Below are 17,592 nucleotides of genomic sequence, written 5' to 3'. Positions count from 1 at the left end.
TCCCTTTCCCGGCCAATGGGAGCTTCGGGGGAGGTACCCACAGGCGAGGGCAGCACGCGGAGCCCTCTGCCGCCTCCTCCCACAGGAGCTGCAGGGACGTGGTGCTGGCCGCTTCCAGGAGCGGCGCGGGGCCAGGGCAGGCAGGGAGCCTGTGTTAGCGGCGCAGCGCCACTGCCATTCCAGAGCCGCTCCAGGTAAGCGGCGCCATGCCGGAGCCTGCACCCTACACCCCTCCTGCACCCCACACCCTAACCCTTTGCCCTGAGCCCCCTGCCACATCCTGCACCCCAACCCCCTGCCCTGAGCCCCCTCCTGCACCCAACCCCCTGCCACATCCCTCACCCCTCCTGCACCCCAATCCCCTGCCCTGAGCCCCCTCTGCCCCCAAACCCCTGCCCTGAGCCCTCTGCCACACCCCACACCCCTCCTGCACCCCAACCCCCTGCCTGAGCCCCTTCCCGCACTCCTCCAGCACCCCAACCCCCTGCCCTGAGCCCTTTCATATGTCCTGCACCCCTCCTGTGCCCCAACCCCTGGCCCTGAGCCCCTTCCTGCACACCACCCCGCACTCTCACACCCCAACCTCCTGTCCCAGCCCTACATTCGTGGCCCTGCATGCAATTTCCCCACCCAGATGTGGCCCTCGGGCCAAAAAGTTTGCCCACCCCTGACCTAAGATAAATCCAGCTGCCGCCTCTGATCTCACAAGGAGCACCGGGAAGGAGGCCTTGCCCAGAATAGAACTGAACTCTGCATCTAGACAGGAGAAAGAATGCAGCCGTGAGCATATGCGATGTGCGGATAGGAAAGTGCCCTTCTATAAACATTTTATGGGGGAAATCTAATGAATAAAAAAAGTTCCATTAAGACAACCAGGAAGGAGACATGGTGGGAGCTGCGGGATGTGGTGCTGATGGAATCGGACCTGCCCCAGGCACAAGTTGCGCTAGGGAAAGTGCGGTGGAAACTTTCAGGTATTTAAGCACTTGTGTGTTGATCTCTACCTGCCCTCTGTGGGAGTGAGAGTTTGCTTAGATTTTGATTTCCTTTGCATGGCAGATGGCTCCAGCTGCACAATGTCATGGAGAGAGCATAGGCCGAGACACCTGAGCACCCAGCAAGGTGAAATTGTTGGCTGTGACAGGAAAATGCCGTTTAGAAGCACTTCCTGTGGACAACGGACGGCCCCGCCTCATCATACTCTTGTTTGCTGATCCACATCTGCTAGAAAGTAGAGAGGGACGCCAGGATGGAGCCACCCATCCAGTCAGCCTATTTACACTGAATGGGGTGGAGACAGGAAGAGGTGTTGTTCGTGGTAACAGCTGGATGGCCCAGCCCTGTTGTGCTAGTTTCTGTGCAAAGGAGATGGCAGCCCTTGGAGAGCTTGCAATTTCTGTATAGATTCATGCACTCTAAGGCCAGAAAGCACAGCTCTGATCATCTAGTCTGAATTGTACACAGAGGCTGTAGATTTTTTCCCCAGAAGCTAGATTAAAGCATGGCGGTTTTGAAAGAGATGTAATCCCCTTTGAAAGACTCCAGGTGATGGAGTCCACCACCTCCCTGGTGAGCGCTTCCAGTATTTCATCACCTTTACTGCTAGGAAATCATGTCCTATTTCATTGTTAAATTTGTCTAACTTCAACTTCCAGTCACTGGATCTCATGTGTTTATCTGCTATGCCTGGTCTGTACTGCAAAGTGAGGCTGACGTAAGTCACCTTGCGTCAACCTATTTATGCATGAGTCTACACTCAACTTTATTTCCCATCAACGTAAGCACCCCATTGCTGCAATGTGGTAACATGACCTCCCCATAAGGTGTTGAGCCATGGTCAATATGCTGTGGTCTATACAGTGCGAGTGTAGACACTGCATGGCCTATGTGTGCCCAACAGTGACTGATTTGGTCATAGTTGTGAACTTAACTGTCTAGGGGTCACAGAAACCAGAAGCTCCCCCACCACCACTTTAAAACCTCTGTGTATTTTTGAAATGTCTTTTCCTGATTGCCCAGTTTAGCAAGCACATCTAGGAGCTCTCCCTGTTGTGTGCAATTACCTGATTGATGGTGCCAGCTACACACTAGAAGTGCTCCTGCCTGGAGTAGACATTGGATCTCCTGGGCCTGTGGAGAGAAGAGGCTGTGTGTAAACAGCTATGGATCAGCCATAGAAACATGGACATCTATGAGAAGATTTCACAGGGGAAAGGGTACATAGGGGTCAGCAGCAGTGCTGTGTGAAAGTGAATGACCTGCATCAGTCATACCACGAAGGCCGGGAGGCCAACAGTTGAGCTGGTGCCAAGCCACTGACCTGCTGTTTTTACAAAGAGCTTCATGCCATACTTAGCAGAGAACCCCATCAGCCCCCACAGACCACCGTGGATATCTCAATGGAGCCGGAGACCGAGACCTCTGCTGTGAACATTGAGGAGAAGAGACGTGTGGCGGGTGGGAGTCCAGCTATCCCACAAGCCAGGGCCTTTTCAACACCGCGGTGCAGTCAAGCCAGTCCCACCAGCTGAACACAGATGAGCCTGATCCAAGGGAAGGAAGCTTGGGTAAGTGTGTGCATTAATTCTGCCTTAAAAAGTTTAAATGTGAAGATGGCACCTGGCCCAACCCTAAGATAGCAGGACACAGATATTTGCTTTTCATTATTTTGCTCATACTAGAAGATGTAATGATACAACAGAGATAGAGTGGTTGTCTGCTTTTCATTCCCCTCTAGGTTTAAGTGGGAGGGAGGGTCATGTGGAGCCATTTGTTTATGTACATAGGGGTGTCCTGAGAGATTTCATTGAAACTTTCATAGAGGTACTCTGCAATCCTCTCCTGAGGGTTTCTAGGGTTGGCTGCCATATTTCTTCCTCTGTGGTAGGACACTTTCCCACACAAGTCCACGATGACTTCGGTAGGCACCATTGCAGTCAACAGGCTAGTGGCATATGGGCCCAGGCAACTTCGGGATGCCAGCAGCAGCTCTGCTTTCTGTGCCTTTGTCACCCTCAGGAGTCAGATGTCAACTAAAATCACCACCACAGGTGGAAAACAGTGCCAGTCCACAGTGCCATTGCTCTGTACTTGTACTTGTGGAAACAGAGGCCAAATGGTTTTTGTTTTATGTAATCAAACAATTCCCTCCTCTCCCTCACCCCCACCGCCCCCGTGGGCCATACTCACCATAGCTGTAGCTGAGCAGTGCTGTGCAGAGCCACTCCAAAACTGAATTGTCAATAAGAGTGTCTGATTTAAAACCTGTATGGGTGTAAGGAAAGGGAGTTCTGAAGCTTTCCATTGTGACTGTAAATCCAATGAAATATCTGTTGTATCTAGAGCTGCTGCTGTTGTGGCTTTGAGGGGTGCCTCCTCCACACCTGTGGAATACCTCACCCTGAGGAGGAGAAGAAAGAAGCAGACTAGGGAGGATATGTTCAGTGAGATCCTGCAATCCAGTGCTACATCGGACAATGAACAGATGGCCTGGAGGGTGAATATAGCAGACAGCCTGGAGAAGGAAAGAGTCCAGGAGTCCAAACAGGAAAAGGAAAGCGAAATGGAGATGCACCAAGATGTAAGGGGGCTTCTAAGGCAGCAAACACAAAGGCTGCAGATTTTAGCTGACCTACAGGACCAACAATCATGGACGTGCCATCCTTCGCAGTTCCTGGAGAACTCTCTGGTAACAGCTCCCTATGCTTCCCAACATTCCATGTGGCATCCTGGGCCGTATCCCTACCCTTCCCACGCTGCACTGGGGGACAGTAAGAAGAACTACAGTTTCACATACACTGACCTGTGAGAGCACGGCAGGTGTATATTTGGTAGAGATGGACTGAAATGGACACACACGTTTTCTAGCATTCTAATTGTGACGTTCTGTTAATTTATTTTATAAGTTTACACTGTATTGGTTTGTAATTGCATATTATCCTTTGCACTGTGTTTGTTACGCAATGCATTTTTAGTTTTTGGAAATAATTTCATCTTTATTTATTTCATAACATATACAGCAGAATGCCTCATGCTCCTCAAAGCACACATTAATTTTAATTGAACAGGACCATAGGTTCAGTGCAAACCACATTGTAAGAATTATAAATGCACAGGAAGCACTGCGTAATTCATAGGTTCTTTAAAAGACAGGGTGATATTTATCATTGTACACCAAGCACTACACAATTCCTCATAACCCCCTAAAACTTCAGGGCCAGGGAGAGCACAGTCCAGCATAGCACATTATTGTGGCAGACTGTTAAAGCACCCTTTCAAAGCCTCCCTCAGCCACATAGCTCCACGCTGAGCTCTTCTAATGGCTCCTATGGCTGGCTGTTCAAAGTCAGCAGATAGACACTCCATCTTTGCCCTCCACTTTGGTGGCAAATTTTCTCCGTTTGCCTCACAGATATCATGCAGGATACACCAGGCAGCTGTAGCCATGGGGATATTTTTCTCACTGAGATCGAGTCTAGTGAGTAAATGCCGCCAGCGTCCCTGTAACCTTATGACAGCACATTCAACTGTCATTCTACCCCTGCTGAGCCTGTCCGTGAATCTTTCCTTAGAGCTGTCAAGGTGGCCAGTGTTACAGCTTCAAGAGCCAAGGGAACAAGAGAGAGGCTGAGTGATTCCCCAGAATTACTATTGGTTTTTCAACGGCACCAGTGGTAATCCGCTGGTCAGGAAAGAATGTCCCTGCCTGCAGGTTTCTGTTCAATTCTGTGTTCTTAAAGATGTGAGCAGCATGCACTTTCCCTGGCCAGCCCACGTTGATACCAGTGAAGTGTCCCTGGTGATGCACCAACACTTGCATAGCCACTGAAAAGTAGCCCTTTCTGTTGATATACTCTGTTGAAGGCATGGCTGGATGCCTTCCTGGAAGATGTTTCAGTCAAGCTGAAATTATTAGGCTCAATACAGAGGTAAGAGGGTGAAATTCTCTGGCCTGTGTTATGTAGGGTTGCCAACTTTCTACTTGCACAAAATCAAACACTCTTGTCCTGCCCCTCCTCCGAGACCCTGCCCATGCCCCATCCCTTCTCCAAGGGCCTGCCCCCACTCACTCCATCCCCCCCCCCCGTTGATCGCTTTCCCCACCCTCACTCACTGGCTCATTTTCACTGGGCTGGTTCAAGGGGCTAGGGTGCGGGAGCGGGTGAGGGCTCCAGCTGGGGGTGTGGGCTCCAGGGTGGGGCCAGAAATGAGGTGTTATGGGTGTGGGAGGGGGCTCCAGGCTGGGGCAGTGGGTTGGGATGCGAGAGGGGGTGAGGGCTCCAGCTGGGGGTGTGAGTTCTGGTGTGGGACTGGGTGTGAGGGATTTGGGGTGCAGGAGGGGGCTCTGGACTGAGGCTGAGGGATTTGGAGTGCAGAGGGGGCTCTGGGTGTGAGGGCTCTGGCTGGGGGTGGGGAGTTTGGGGTGTAGGAGTGTGCTCCAGGCTGGGACCGAGGGGTTTGGAGGGCGGGAGGGGGATCAGAGCTGGGGCAGGGGGTTGGGATGTGGGGGGGCAGTGAGGGCTCTGGTTGGGGGGGTGAGCTCTGGGATGGGATAGAGATGAGGGGTTTGGGGTGCAGGAGGGTGCTCTGGGTTGGGATTGAGGGGTTCGGAGGGTGGCAGGGGGATCAGGGCTGGTGCAGGGGGTTGGGGCCCTGAAGGGGGTTGGGGCCCTGAAGGGGGTTGGGGTGCAGGCTCCGGGTGGTACTTACCAAAAGCAGTTCCCGAAAGCAGCAGCATTCCCCACCTCTGGCTCCTATGCAGAGGTGCGGCCAGGCAGCTCTGCGCACCCCCCAAGCCCTGTTCTCAGGTGCCGCCCCCACAGCTCCCACTGACTGTGGTCCCCAGCCAATGGGAGCCGTGGGGGTAGTGCTTGGGGCAGGTGCAGCGTGCAGAGCCCCCTGGCTGCCCCTTCACGTAGGAGCGGGCAGGGGCAGTGTGTGCAGTGCTGCCAACTGGACAGTCAATGGCCCAGTCAGTGGTGCTGACCGGAGCCGCCAGGATCTCTTTTAGACTGGGTGTTCTGGTAAAAAACCAGACACCTGGTAACCCTTGTGTTATGCAGTAGGTCAGATTAGATTATTCCTTTTGACCTTAAGATCTATAAATTTCTGCATAATAATCCTCCAATGTGGGTCTATCTCCCCATTAAAGTCCCTGAGTCCTACCACCTCCTTTACCTTGATCTTCATGGTGCTAGGCACTAGGGCCATGATTTCTTTCTGCATGCACTTGATAATGCCCGAGTACATAGTGGTGCCCTTGGGCAAGATGATGTTGGCAGTCAGGTCCTCATGGATGTAAGTGTCGCATTTCATGATGGAGTTGTAGGTGGTTTCATGGATGCCAGCTGACTCCATGCCTGAGAGGAAAGGGGGATAAAGCACTGTGGGGCAATCTTTAGGAAGCACATGTTTGTATAGTGTCTAACCCAGGGGTCATGATTGATGGGTGAGGACCCTAAACCCTACCTAGAGCAGGTCAAAAAAGTTTGACAGAACAGTTTCCTGTTAAAAGAAAAGAAACAACCACGCAGGTTTCTCAAAATCTAAACATATCTATTTCAAACAGAATTTTTTAATGGAAAAAGTTGAAGAGTTTCATTATAACAGTGTTGTTTGGGTTCACTTAGTTTTTACTTTGATATTATTAATTTTAATATATAGTATATAATACATTTCAATGAATATCAAAATCAAATTTGAAACTAAATGACATTGTTGCAAGGAAATGGTTTGTACATTTCATGTTGACTTAAGATTCATAGATGTTTAAGGCCAGAAGGGACCACTGTGATTATCTCATCTAATCTCCTGTCTAACCCAGGCCAGAAGATGGCCCTGAAATAATTCCTGGTGGAACTAGAGCAGTTCTTTTAGCAAAACATTCCATCTTGATATAAAAATTGCCAATGATGGAGAATCCACCCTGATCCTTGGTAAGCTGTTCCAGTGGTTAATTACACTCAAAAATATACAACTTATTTCCTGTGAATTTGCCTAGTCTCAACTTCTAGACATTGGATACTGACAGACTGTTGTCAGGTAAACTGAAGAGCCCTCTGTTATCAAATGTCTCTTACCCATGAAGCTACTTCAGACTGGGATCAAGTCACCTGTCAACCGTCTCTTTAAACTGAACAGACTGAGCTCCTGAAGTCTCCACTCCATATCTTAATGCTTTGTAGTGATAATATATTATAGTTATACATGTATTATTATATAATATATATTAAAAGTAATATTTAACATTTTAATATAATATCAATGTCAAAACTAAATCAGTTAAATTTTTGGAATTTTTATTTCACAGGAAATTTCAAAATTTCAGCTTTTCAGTCCAATTTGGAATTACATTTTTTCCAAGATGTCTGAATTTCCCGTGGGCTGAAAATTCCAGTTCCCAGCCAGTGTTAGCATTGCCACAATACTTTATTTTTATTGTGTGGATGGTGGTAGCACCTAGGAGCCCCAGCCATGGCCCAGGACCCTGTTGTGCTAGCTGTTGTGCAGACAGATTAAATTATAAATAAATAATGGGCAGTGGCCTGAAGGCAGGAATCACTGCATTAGGATCTCTGCTCTATGTCATGCAGGAGATCAGACTAGATGCTCAGAATGGTTCCTTCTGAAAATCAATTGATCTGTGCACCAGTGGGGCAATATTTGGGCATGGAGCCTTTCCAAGCCGGCCCATGCTAGTTGCCCCAAGGCCCTGCATATGATACAATAGGTGCCTGGAAGCCAAGGACTGAATAGGGTGACTCCATTCCTATCTCACCCCTTAGATATTGTCTCTGCAAGGTAGGGGTCATAGATGTTCATGGCCAGAAGGAACCATGGTGATCATGTAATCTGACCTGCAGCACACAGGTTGGAGAACTTCACCCAGTCACTCCTCCACTGAGCCCATAACTCCTACTTGGAATAGATTGTGTCTGGGGATCCCACACAGAGCCGGGGCTAGAACCCAGGGTGTCCTACCTTCTAGACACAATCTGGAGATAAAATCTCCAGGTGATGGACAGTCCATTGGAACATGTTTATAGAAGGACTGAGAGATTGCACCTGTTCTGCCTCCAGGGCTCACAACCCCATGCCTCTCCACTTGGAGAAGACATAGCACCCTTAGCTGAAATCCATTCTGCTTCCTGGTATTTACAGCTCTCAAGGAGCAGCACCTCCTTGGCCATAGAAGATCACAGGTACCTTCTGCCCCATTTAATCTCCTTAAGGATGAGATGCCTGGCTCTCCATAGTGTATGAAAGGGGTCACTTAGTCTTGTTTCCTTATCAAGAGGTCTTTACTGGCTGCATCTGAGAAGGCTTTGACCCTTCCACTGCTGAGGAAGAGCCATCCCCACTCATAGATACTGAATTTTCCACACCAGGGAGCAGGCAGGGACGGGTTCTGTGAGCAGAAAAGGGGACAGTGTATGGCGTCGGTCAGACTCCTGGCTAGAAAATGCCCTTCAGTGTAGTGCCTCTTTACCTGACCCCTCAGGACTCCTGGGTTCTATCCTAGCTCTGGGAGGGGAGTGCAGTCTAGTGAGTTAGAGCAGGAGGGGCTGGGAGCTAAATCTCCTGGGTTCTATCTCAAGGTCTGGAGGGCAGCGAGGTCTAGTGGTTAGAGCAGGGGATTGGGAGCCAGGACTCCTTCATGAACTGGTTAAAACACTCTGAGATCCACAGAGGAAGGTTGCTCTGTGCAGCACCAGCCTGGCAATTGGGAGCAGAGAAGCTAGTCCCCCAGGAGGGATGGCCCAACTCAGAAGACTTGGTCAATTTATGGTAGGTCTACGTGGCTTTGCATTGCACAATGCTCACCCCTGCCCATGGCTATATCTCCAGCCACCCTTTGCACCCAGCTGCAGCCCAGCCCAGCCCCTGCCTAGTGAAAGAGGGCTGGAAGAGGTAGCAGAAGCACTCATTCCCAATGATGCTTACTTGGTCATCAGGCAGCTTGTGGCTCTTCAGAGAGGAGGAGGAGGAGGCCAGGTCCATTTAATTCTCAAAGTCCAAAGCCACGTAATCCAAGTTCTCCTTGGTGTCCCACGCAATCTCCCACTTGGCTGCAGAGCCAGAGCCAGAGCCAGGGCCGGGGTGTGGTCAGGCAGGGAGCAGGGTAAAGGATGCAGCAGGGAGCCTGGACACTTAACAATGGTGCAATCAGAGCTGACAGAAGCTGGCCAACCACCTGCCCATGGGCTCCCACCTCAGCTTGGGAGGAAGGTGAGGACGCAGCAGAGTGGCAGGAAGATGGGATGTGGATGGGAGTGTGCCCTGAGAAGTGCTAGGAGAGGCCTTGAATTCTGATATCTCCAGGCGCCCATGACCCAGAATCCAACCCTAGGGTCTGCGCTCCTGGCTAGTCTAGAGCATTGGGGGGGGCGTAAACCGCATGCTGCAGGAAGTATGTGCTGCCTCCACTCCTGCAGTTCTCCACCTCTTTCCCTGTTCTCCCGCTCTGGGGCTGCCCTATAGCTTTCCTGAAATCTGAACTCTGCTGTGCACCTCCGCTCTCTGCTCACTGCAACACATGTGCTGCAAGGACCAGAACCCCCATCCAGTGGCAGTAAGCGGTATTGCACCCTGCCTGCTTGCCGCAGCTCCAATGCCCCCCCCGCCCCACCTTCCCAGACCCAGAAGGCCGCCCCAGCCCAGTCTCAACTACTGTATGTCTCTCTCGTCCGCCCCGCCGCTCTCATGTCCACCAGGAGCCATAGGTGGAGGAGTAGCCCCACAGTCAGGACCTTCATGAAGTAATGGGGGAGCTGCCTTTTCTGCTGTAACAGCATGACCTTAGCATTGGGTAGTGTGAGGGTGCACTGACCTGACTGCTGTGGGGTCTGAGCCCTATGCCAACATATAGAGGGCATCTGCCCTATGCCCCCGGGTATGATGGAGTATCGGGCACATTTTCAGGAGCACCCTGAGAGCAGAGTGTGGGTGTGAGTTTGGAGAGGGGGCGGCGTGCAGAGGAGGAAGCCCCAGGGCCCCTGTGGGGATAGGATGGGGACACCATGCAGTGGGCGATGTCCTGGGGACTCATACTGGATGTGGAGAACCCTGCAGTACTGAGAGGGGTGTTGTGCTGTGGTGGGCTGCCACAGGGGGCAACATTGGGCATAGGGGCCCCCCAGTGCTGTGGTGGGGACGCCATGCAGTGGGACAAGGGCATCCTGGGCCCCATGTTCAGTGTGGGGCCCTCAGTGCTGTGATGGGGCTTTGTGCCTCTGCACTATGTTGGATGTGGGGAATGTCCCTGACCCTGCTGTTACCCAGTGGGGTGGAGGTCCATGTGGGGGGTGCCTTGTCCCCCTGGCTGACATGGGGGGTCCCTGTGGTTGGGGGACACCTTGGTCCCCACATGGGACTGGGGAGGAGCCATGTGGTGCAGGGGGTGCCCTGACGCTGGCTGGGGGAGCTGAAGCATGTATGGGAATGCCCTGACCCCCATACGGGGGGCCGTACAGTGGGGGGATCGCCCTAGCCCTGGATTGACATGGGGGATACCCCAACCACGCTCAGCCACGGCGTGAACTCAGACATCCGACGCCACTGGCGGGTTTTGGACCAATTTGTTGGGCGGGGCTATTCCCCGTGTGACTCCGCCCACCTGAAGTGACGTCACCCCGCAAAATGATCACGCCAACTCAGGCCACTTCCGGTTCCCGTGCCTTTATAGCCAGCCCTTTTTCCTCCGTCACTTCCGACCTGGCCGCCATCTTGCCTGTGTGGGAGCTGGTGCCGCTATGCCCGTGTCCCCCGTGCTCCGCGCGCTGCTCCGCCCCCGGCTCGCGCCGCCCGCTCGCGGCCTGCACTCGTACCCGCCGGAGAGCCGCGTGGGGCCGCTGGTGAGCGGGGGGGTCCGGAACCGCCCTTCCCAGGGCCTCGGGGCTGGCCCCGCTCTGCCGCGCGGAGGCTGCGGCATCGGATCGCCTCTTCCCGGGGAGCCCGCCCGGGCTGGGGCTTCGCGGTGCCTGGGGGGTGGGGTGGGGACAGGGCCTAGCTGCTGTGGCCTCACCTGAGCTCTGCCTTCTCCCCCCCGCGCAGGAGACCGTCGTCGCCATGGGAGCCTTCGCCGTGGCCTTCCTGGTCCCCTCGGGCTGGGTCCTGGCCAACATGGAGAGCTACAAGAAGCGCGAGTGAGCGGGCAGGGTCTGATCCGCGCTGGCCGCCCAGACCCCACGGTGCGCTGGCCGCCCGGCTGGACTCCGCTGCCCCCACATTCCACACCCGGCCCCTGGGGCTGGTAACTTACTCCATGGCTCCCTGTGGAGCAGGGTCGCCGCCGCTGCCGCCATGGCGGGGTGACTTAATTCTGTTACAATAAACCTTCTTACAGCCACTGAGCTTGGACTCTGCCTTTTTTCCCCCCTGAGCGCTGACCCTGGGAGCTAAGCCCTGCACCAGATCAAATGGTTCCAGCTACTCTGACGTGTTCTTGGGGAGGGCAGGATTGTACCTGCTGGGCCATGCTATCCCAGGGCTTTACATCGAGGTGTAAATGGGTAAGGGGACAGCAGCCCCAGCATGCAGCTAGATTGTCAACCCTTCTCCATCTGTGCATTGGCCATAACTTTTATGGACCCTTTGAGCTTTTGTCCTTGCCTGTCCTGGTTCCTAGGTGTTCAGTTTACTGGGGGGGGGGGCTGACAGTGCTTTAATCCCAGAGTATGAACTCTGCCTGGGGAAAGGAGGGGGTTTGCGAGGAATGCAGCCCTCAGACAAGTCATAGGCTCACTGGTGTGGGATGAAGGCACCTCCTGATAGTTACAGACAGCAGCAGAATTCCAAGTAACACCTGTAGCTGCCGGTTGAGCTGTGTTTGGGAGTGCAGGACTCCTGGGTTCTATGGCCAGCTGGGCTAGTGCTGCTCTGTGAATAGTCGTGTCCCCTCTCTGTACCCTGGTTCTCTGTATTTGCAGTGGTGATAATTCTACCCCCGCCCCTGCTGTGTCAGTATTTAAAACATTGGGCCAGCTCAGGAGTCAGATACTCTATAGTTCTTAACTTGCCCTCTCTAGCAGGCTTAGAACTAGGGCAGATGGAAGCCCTTTTTAGCCTTAAGATGAACTCCCCTTATTCACACCCACCTCTAGTGGAGAATCCAATCAGGAAAGGCTGAAGCTGGCTGGGGATAGGGATCAGCTGAAAAGGGCCAGAGGTGGGGGATCAAGTTCCTGCAGCCTCAAGCAGGGAGAAGGGTATGGAGGAAGGATCCCCTTGAGACTACTTAATTCTTAATGAGCTGCTCTTGTGATTAGGGTGCTGGCTTCCTGGCTTGCCAGAGAATGAGTGTTGTCTGTGCACCCCTCTTCCTGATAGGCTGGGGCTGAGCACAGTGGGCTGTTCTTTCCTTTTAGGATACCCTATGCTGGGGTAGGTTGGAATTGTATGGGACCTCCCAGCCTATGCTATGGTGGAGATGGCAGCTTTGCTATACCCTGCTTTGCCGTAGCAGCAGAGAATTAACCTGGGGGCAAAGTTCCTCTCCCTTGTGCTGTTTCAGTTGCACTCAGAGACTTTCTCTTGTGTACTGAACAGCAGCTCCACCCCAGAAGCAGCTCCTGGGCTCCTCATATGCTGTGCTGTCAGGATGACCCAGCAGTAGTTATCCCAGTAGTAACAAGGGCAGTCCTACCCAGCCAGTTATCACTGCCCCTTAGTGTGTGGGATGCCTGGGCTGTGGCAGGGCAGCTAAGCATGAAGGATGCCATGGGGTCATCTGTTGCTGCCTCTTGCATTAACAGCTTTTCCCTCTACCAAATAGGGCATTAGGCTGGGCAGGGCAGAAATGCCAGCTGAGAACAGCTTGATTTCTAGATGCCCAGCTCCCTGCAGGGCACATGCTCAGCACCCCTACTATATTTGCAACCACAAAGGAAATGCACCTCATTTGAATGCAGTGGGCCAAAGCAGGCGGCCTGAATGCACCAACCAAGCTGCAGCTGTGATTGTGTTACTGGGCTGTTATTCTTGCAGCTGGCTTGGCTAGGGAAAGCATTTTAGCTTAACATGCAGGGGGCAGAAACAGCCTGGCCCCACTCTCTCTTCCCATGCTAGCTGTCCTATTCCCAATGGGGAGAGACAGAGACTGATATTCCAGTTCAGATCCACAGTGGCAGTTTTCTTTGTTCTGATCCAGGCCTGAAATTAATCCTGCAGCCATGCCCCTCGCCCTTGTGCTGTAACACTCCACCTCCTTGCAGCGGCTGTTTGCAGTCGGATCACAGCACTAGAACAGCAAGGAGCCAGCTAGAGTCCCCTTAGATGCAGGCAGTGCTTCTCTGTGCCCGGGAGAGGTTGTTAGAGGAGAATGGTACAGAGATGATGTAAGGGGCTGGAGGAAATTTAGATGAGAGACCCTGTAACTAGGCTTAGCAGTGGGTGAGGTTAACTCTTTAAGTACCCAAATGGGGAAATGCAATAGATTCCCCGCACCCCACCGGGCTATTTAGGGTGTACACTTGCTTAGCAGCACCATGTGGGGTATAATTTTCCCCAAGGGATGGGAGCTTATGTATTTGGGGTCCCATGCCCTGGGACTGGCCGGAGCAAACCAATTAGCCTTCATGTGGCTTTAATTTGCAAGGCCCCTCACACTGGGTAAGTTCTCCCTGTTTAACACAGAAATCTGAGGCATGTGGGTGTGTGTCACTGCTGCTTACAGAGGGAGTTGGGTAAAGAGCCAGGATTGGAACCCAGGAGTCCTCATCCTGGAGCTAGAGCTGGTTTATGCCTATTTTGCAGCTACTTGAGTTCAGAGGCTGCAGAGTGCAGTGATCAAAGCTTTCCACCTTGCTAGAGATCTCTCTGAAACATGCTGCCTTTGGCAAGGAGATGGGACCCTTCACGTAGCTAGTGGATCCTGGAGGAACCAGTCAAGGTCAGGGCCCCATTGTGCCAGGTGCTGGAGACACACAGTGAAAGACAGTCTCTGCCCCAGAGAGTTTTCAGTTGAAATAGTCAAAGAGTGAGAGTGGAAGGGTCACCCCACAGCTCAGTGGCAGAGCTGGGAATAGAACCCAGGCATCCTGAGTCCCCTTCTAACATCCTAGTTACTGAAAGATCTACAGAAACTCATCCAAAACTCAGCCCATTTGGAAGAAGGTGCCACCTTCTAGACTTAGACCCAAAGATGTTCTAAATCACAGATCTGCTCTATCTGCTTCCCCTGGAGGTGGAGTGGGATTTGAGATAGGGGCAACAGGGTGGATGGGCCTATGGCCCCACAGAAAGCTTGCTCACTCATATGCTAGGCCAGAGAGATCAGCATTTTAATTCTACCTAAGAAACCTTAGTTACATTTCCCCCTCCAAGACTAGACATAGAAAACCAGGATTATTCCAAACATCCCCCAGAGAAACCAGGGAGAGATGGACACTTCATGCCCCCTTTATCTAATGTGGAATTGTCCTGCCAGACCTCTCCTTCCCAAAGGGTGGAGCTAGCTGCCCAGCCAATGTGGTGTTGGGATAGCTGGGTGGGTCCTCAAATCCCTGTTGACCAAAGGATACCATCCTGATGCTGATTGGCTGGATTGTTAAGAGAAATAGCAGGAGTTTGGGGCAGGTGTGACTGAGGCAGTTGAGGGGGATGAGAGGTATGGAATGGAGTCTGTTTGGGTTAGTTGGTTGTTTGAACTTGTTTAAGGTACCCTGGTTTTGCAGCTCTGGTTCATAGATGATTGGCTCAAAGAGGGAGGGGGTGTATGTTTATCTGGACTTGTAAGGAACATACTAACTGTATCCTTATTTTGCTTTGTGGGCTCCTAGCTGTTACAAAAGAGAGTGTAGCTAGCTGGGGTGTAATGCAGCTTTTCCTAACATAGAGGAGAAGGAATAAATCATAAGGGTTGCCTTACCTTAGAATCTGTGTCACCTAAGGCTAGTCTGCTCTTCTGTCTGCATCATGCAGGGTGTTGTGAGCCCTGCTTAATGCAAAGTGCTTGGTGCCTCCCTTCTGCATGCTAGAGAGTCATCAGAGGAAAGTTTGGCTTGTGTGGTGCTACCTAAATAGGCCTGAGGTAAAACCTTCCTGAGTGGTTAATGGGTCCTGGAGGGCTCTAGGAGAGCAGTTTGGAGACCCTTGGGGCTGACCCACTGCAAACTCTGATTCCTCCTGCTTTCCTATCCAAGCCTGTGCACTCCCACCAGGCTCATGCAAAGCTTGAGTCTCTCTCTCTTTTTTTTTTTTTCTCCTTTCCCCTTGATCCCCCTAGTATGCATCTCTCTGCAAACATTGGTCCCACTATCCTACACCCTCTGGCAAGCACCCATGTACCTCCAGCCACTCTCCCCTTCCCTACTCCCAGAGTTTAGTAGCTGCCCCACCTCTGTGTTTCCTAGAAGCTGGGTGTTGTTGCTTGTAGGATCTGGGGACGGGGGTCAGACCCATTGTACCCTGACCCAATCTATCACTGCTAGTGCTCAGTGGCTGTGAAATCAGGTGGCTGTAGGTGTAAGGTAGCCAACACTGACCCCATGCATGTGAGGGTCTAACTAATGAGATTGTTCCAAGCCCCATGGTTGTATTCCTGGAACTTCAGGGCCATAGCTTAAACTAACATGGGCTCGTCTCTTCCCAAAGCCAGTGGCAGTGACTGGGTATTGGTCACCGGTCTTGGAAGCTGCAGAGGGAAATGGTAAGTTGCCCAGTGGACTGTCTGGGGTTGGGCTGCCCATAGTGGGAGAGGCTGCTGATGGAGTGGGTGGTGTGCATGCTGTGACAAACTGGTGAGGCCAGAACACAGTTATAACAGCCAGTGCTAGGGTCCTGTGCCCCAGCGTCAGGCTGGGGTGTATTAACTCGAGTGGTACATGTAAAACACAAGAGGTAATTATTCTGCTCACTCGGCATGGTGAGGCCTCAGCTGGAGTCCTGCGTCTCATTCTGGGTGCCACACTTCAAGAAAACTTGAATGTGGAGCAGAGCTGCAAAAATAATGCTCAAGGCTTCGAACAACTGTCCCATGTGGAAAGGTTGAAAGAACTAGGTTTAGCCTAGGGAAGAGCAGACTGAGAGGGACACAAGTCTTCAGAGGAGTACAAGGTTGTTATAAAGAGGATGGAATCAATTGCTCTCCACCGAGAGCAGGTCAAGAAGGTGGATTTGCAGCACTGGGCGTTTAGGTTAGTGTCACAGATCTGGCTCCCGTGGGCCAGAAAAGGTGCTCCCACAGGGCCATTTAAGAGGGCAGGGCAGCACCTGGGACCATAGGGGATACTGGAGAATTGGCGTTCAGGTGCAAGAGGGACCCTGGGGTTAGTCAGGATACCTGGTGAGACTGAGACAGTCAGGAGCAGGGACAGTTGAGTGCTGCCCAAGCCAGAAAGTGTTTCCTGGGGATGGTTGAAGGCAAGGAGGGCAACAAGAGGGCTTTGTGGACTGACCTGCCAAACAAGAGCAGGGCTGAGGCTGGAGGAGGCACAGCCAAGGGAGTTGCCTGCTGGCTCTAAACTGGAGAGCCCAAGCTGGGGGGCTCACCTGCTGATGACTTGGCATCAGAAAACTGGACCTGGGGAACTAATGAGAAGGCTGGGGGAGTGGGGGCAGAGATGATCTCCTAATGGAGAGGCTTGGGGGGTTCCCAGTGGGAAGAGCAGGATTGCACTCCAGCTGGAAGGCTTTGGGTGACCATCCTGGCAGACCAAGAGAAGAAGACTCACACCATGCTTCCATGTCTTCTGCTACACCAGGGCTCCTTGTGGAAGGACTCCAGCAGCAAGGCTGGTATGGGTGCCTGTTCGGAAGAGCAGGATTTTATGGACGATATCCACCAGTTATGGGAAATGGTCTGTTTTGGGACTTTATGGACTGATTTGCACTATGGGTTCAATAACAAACTGCCCCCAAGGAAGGGTATTGAAGCAAGAGAGCCTGAAGTGGAGTCCTTGAGAAGGGAAACTGAGGCAGGTGCATTTGTTGGGCTGTGGCCTGCTGCAAGAGGATGCTCTAACTCTAAGGGCAGTTAAGCTCTGGGACAGGTGTCGAAGGGAGGCTGTGGACTCCCCTGCATGGGAGGGTTTTAAGACCAGGTTGGATAAACATCTGTCAGGGATGGCTTAGGTTTATTGGCCCAGCCTCGGCAGGGGGTTTGGACTTGACCTGTCAAGGTCCCTTCCAAACCCTATGCTGTTATGAAATCCTGTTTGTTCTTGCTTGCCTCGCTGCAGCACTGCGACGTTTGCTTGCCTGGAGGCTGCTCGACAGGGGAGTTGGGGTGAAGCTTTTGTTCTGGGTTTTTTTTGGCCAAAACACCTTGGGTGGAAAAATGCATATTTGGCAACCAGAATGTTTAGCAAATTCATACTGCTTTGCCAAATTATGTTTTGGTTGGGGAAGGGGGATCCCCAAAAATATTCCAACCCCCACTCCCAACTTTTTCACTTCAGAATTTTCTTGACTCTTTTAAAAAACTGAACAGGTAGAAATAGCTGAAAATCAGTTATTTGACCCAAATTTTTTACTTTTTGGTAAACTTAACAAAAGTGGGATGACTTTTTTTTTGATTGGGTCAAATTAATTTTTGACTTGTTCAGGACTACCCATGAACAATCAATCTGTTTGCCCAGTTTCTACTTCCAGCTC

The 17,592-nt window shown here is 52.0% G+C and overlaps 1 long non-coding RNA gene and 1 pseudogene across 1 annotated transcript; one reads left to right on the top strand and one right to left on the bottom strand.

The window, feature by feature from the left end:
* Positions 1 to 1,155: 1,155 nt before the first annotated feature.
* LOC140915167 (actin, alpha skeletal muscle B-like) lies at positions 1,156 to 9,072 on the bottom strand (annotated as a pseudogene).
* Positions 9,073 to 10,622: 1,550 nt separating this feature from the next.
* LOC140915260 (uncharacterized) lies at positions 10,623 to 11,351 on the top strand. The gene is made up of 2 exons (XR_012160115.1): positions 10,623 to 10,853; positions 11,053 to 11,351. It is a non-coding gene; the product is annotated as an uncharacterized lncRNA (long non-coding RNA).
* The last annotated feature ends 6,241 nt before the right edge of the window (positions 11,352 to 17,592 follow it).

This window comes from Lepidochelys kempii, chromosome 7 (genome assembly GCF_965140265.1).
Source record: "Lepidochelys kempii isolate rLepKem1 chromosome 7, rLepKem1.hap2, whole genome shotgun sequence".
In the NCBI taxonomy this organism is placed as follows: domain Eukaryota; kingdom Metazoa; phylum Chordata; order Testudines; family Cheloniidae; genus Lepidochelys; species Lepidochelys kempii.
The sequence above is the reverse complement of the archived record's forward strand: the minus strand, read 5'-3'. Positions and strand labels throughout refer to the sequence as shown.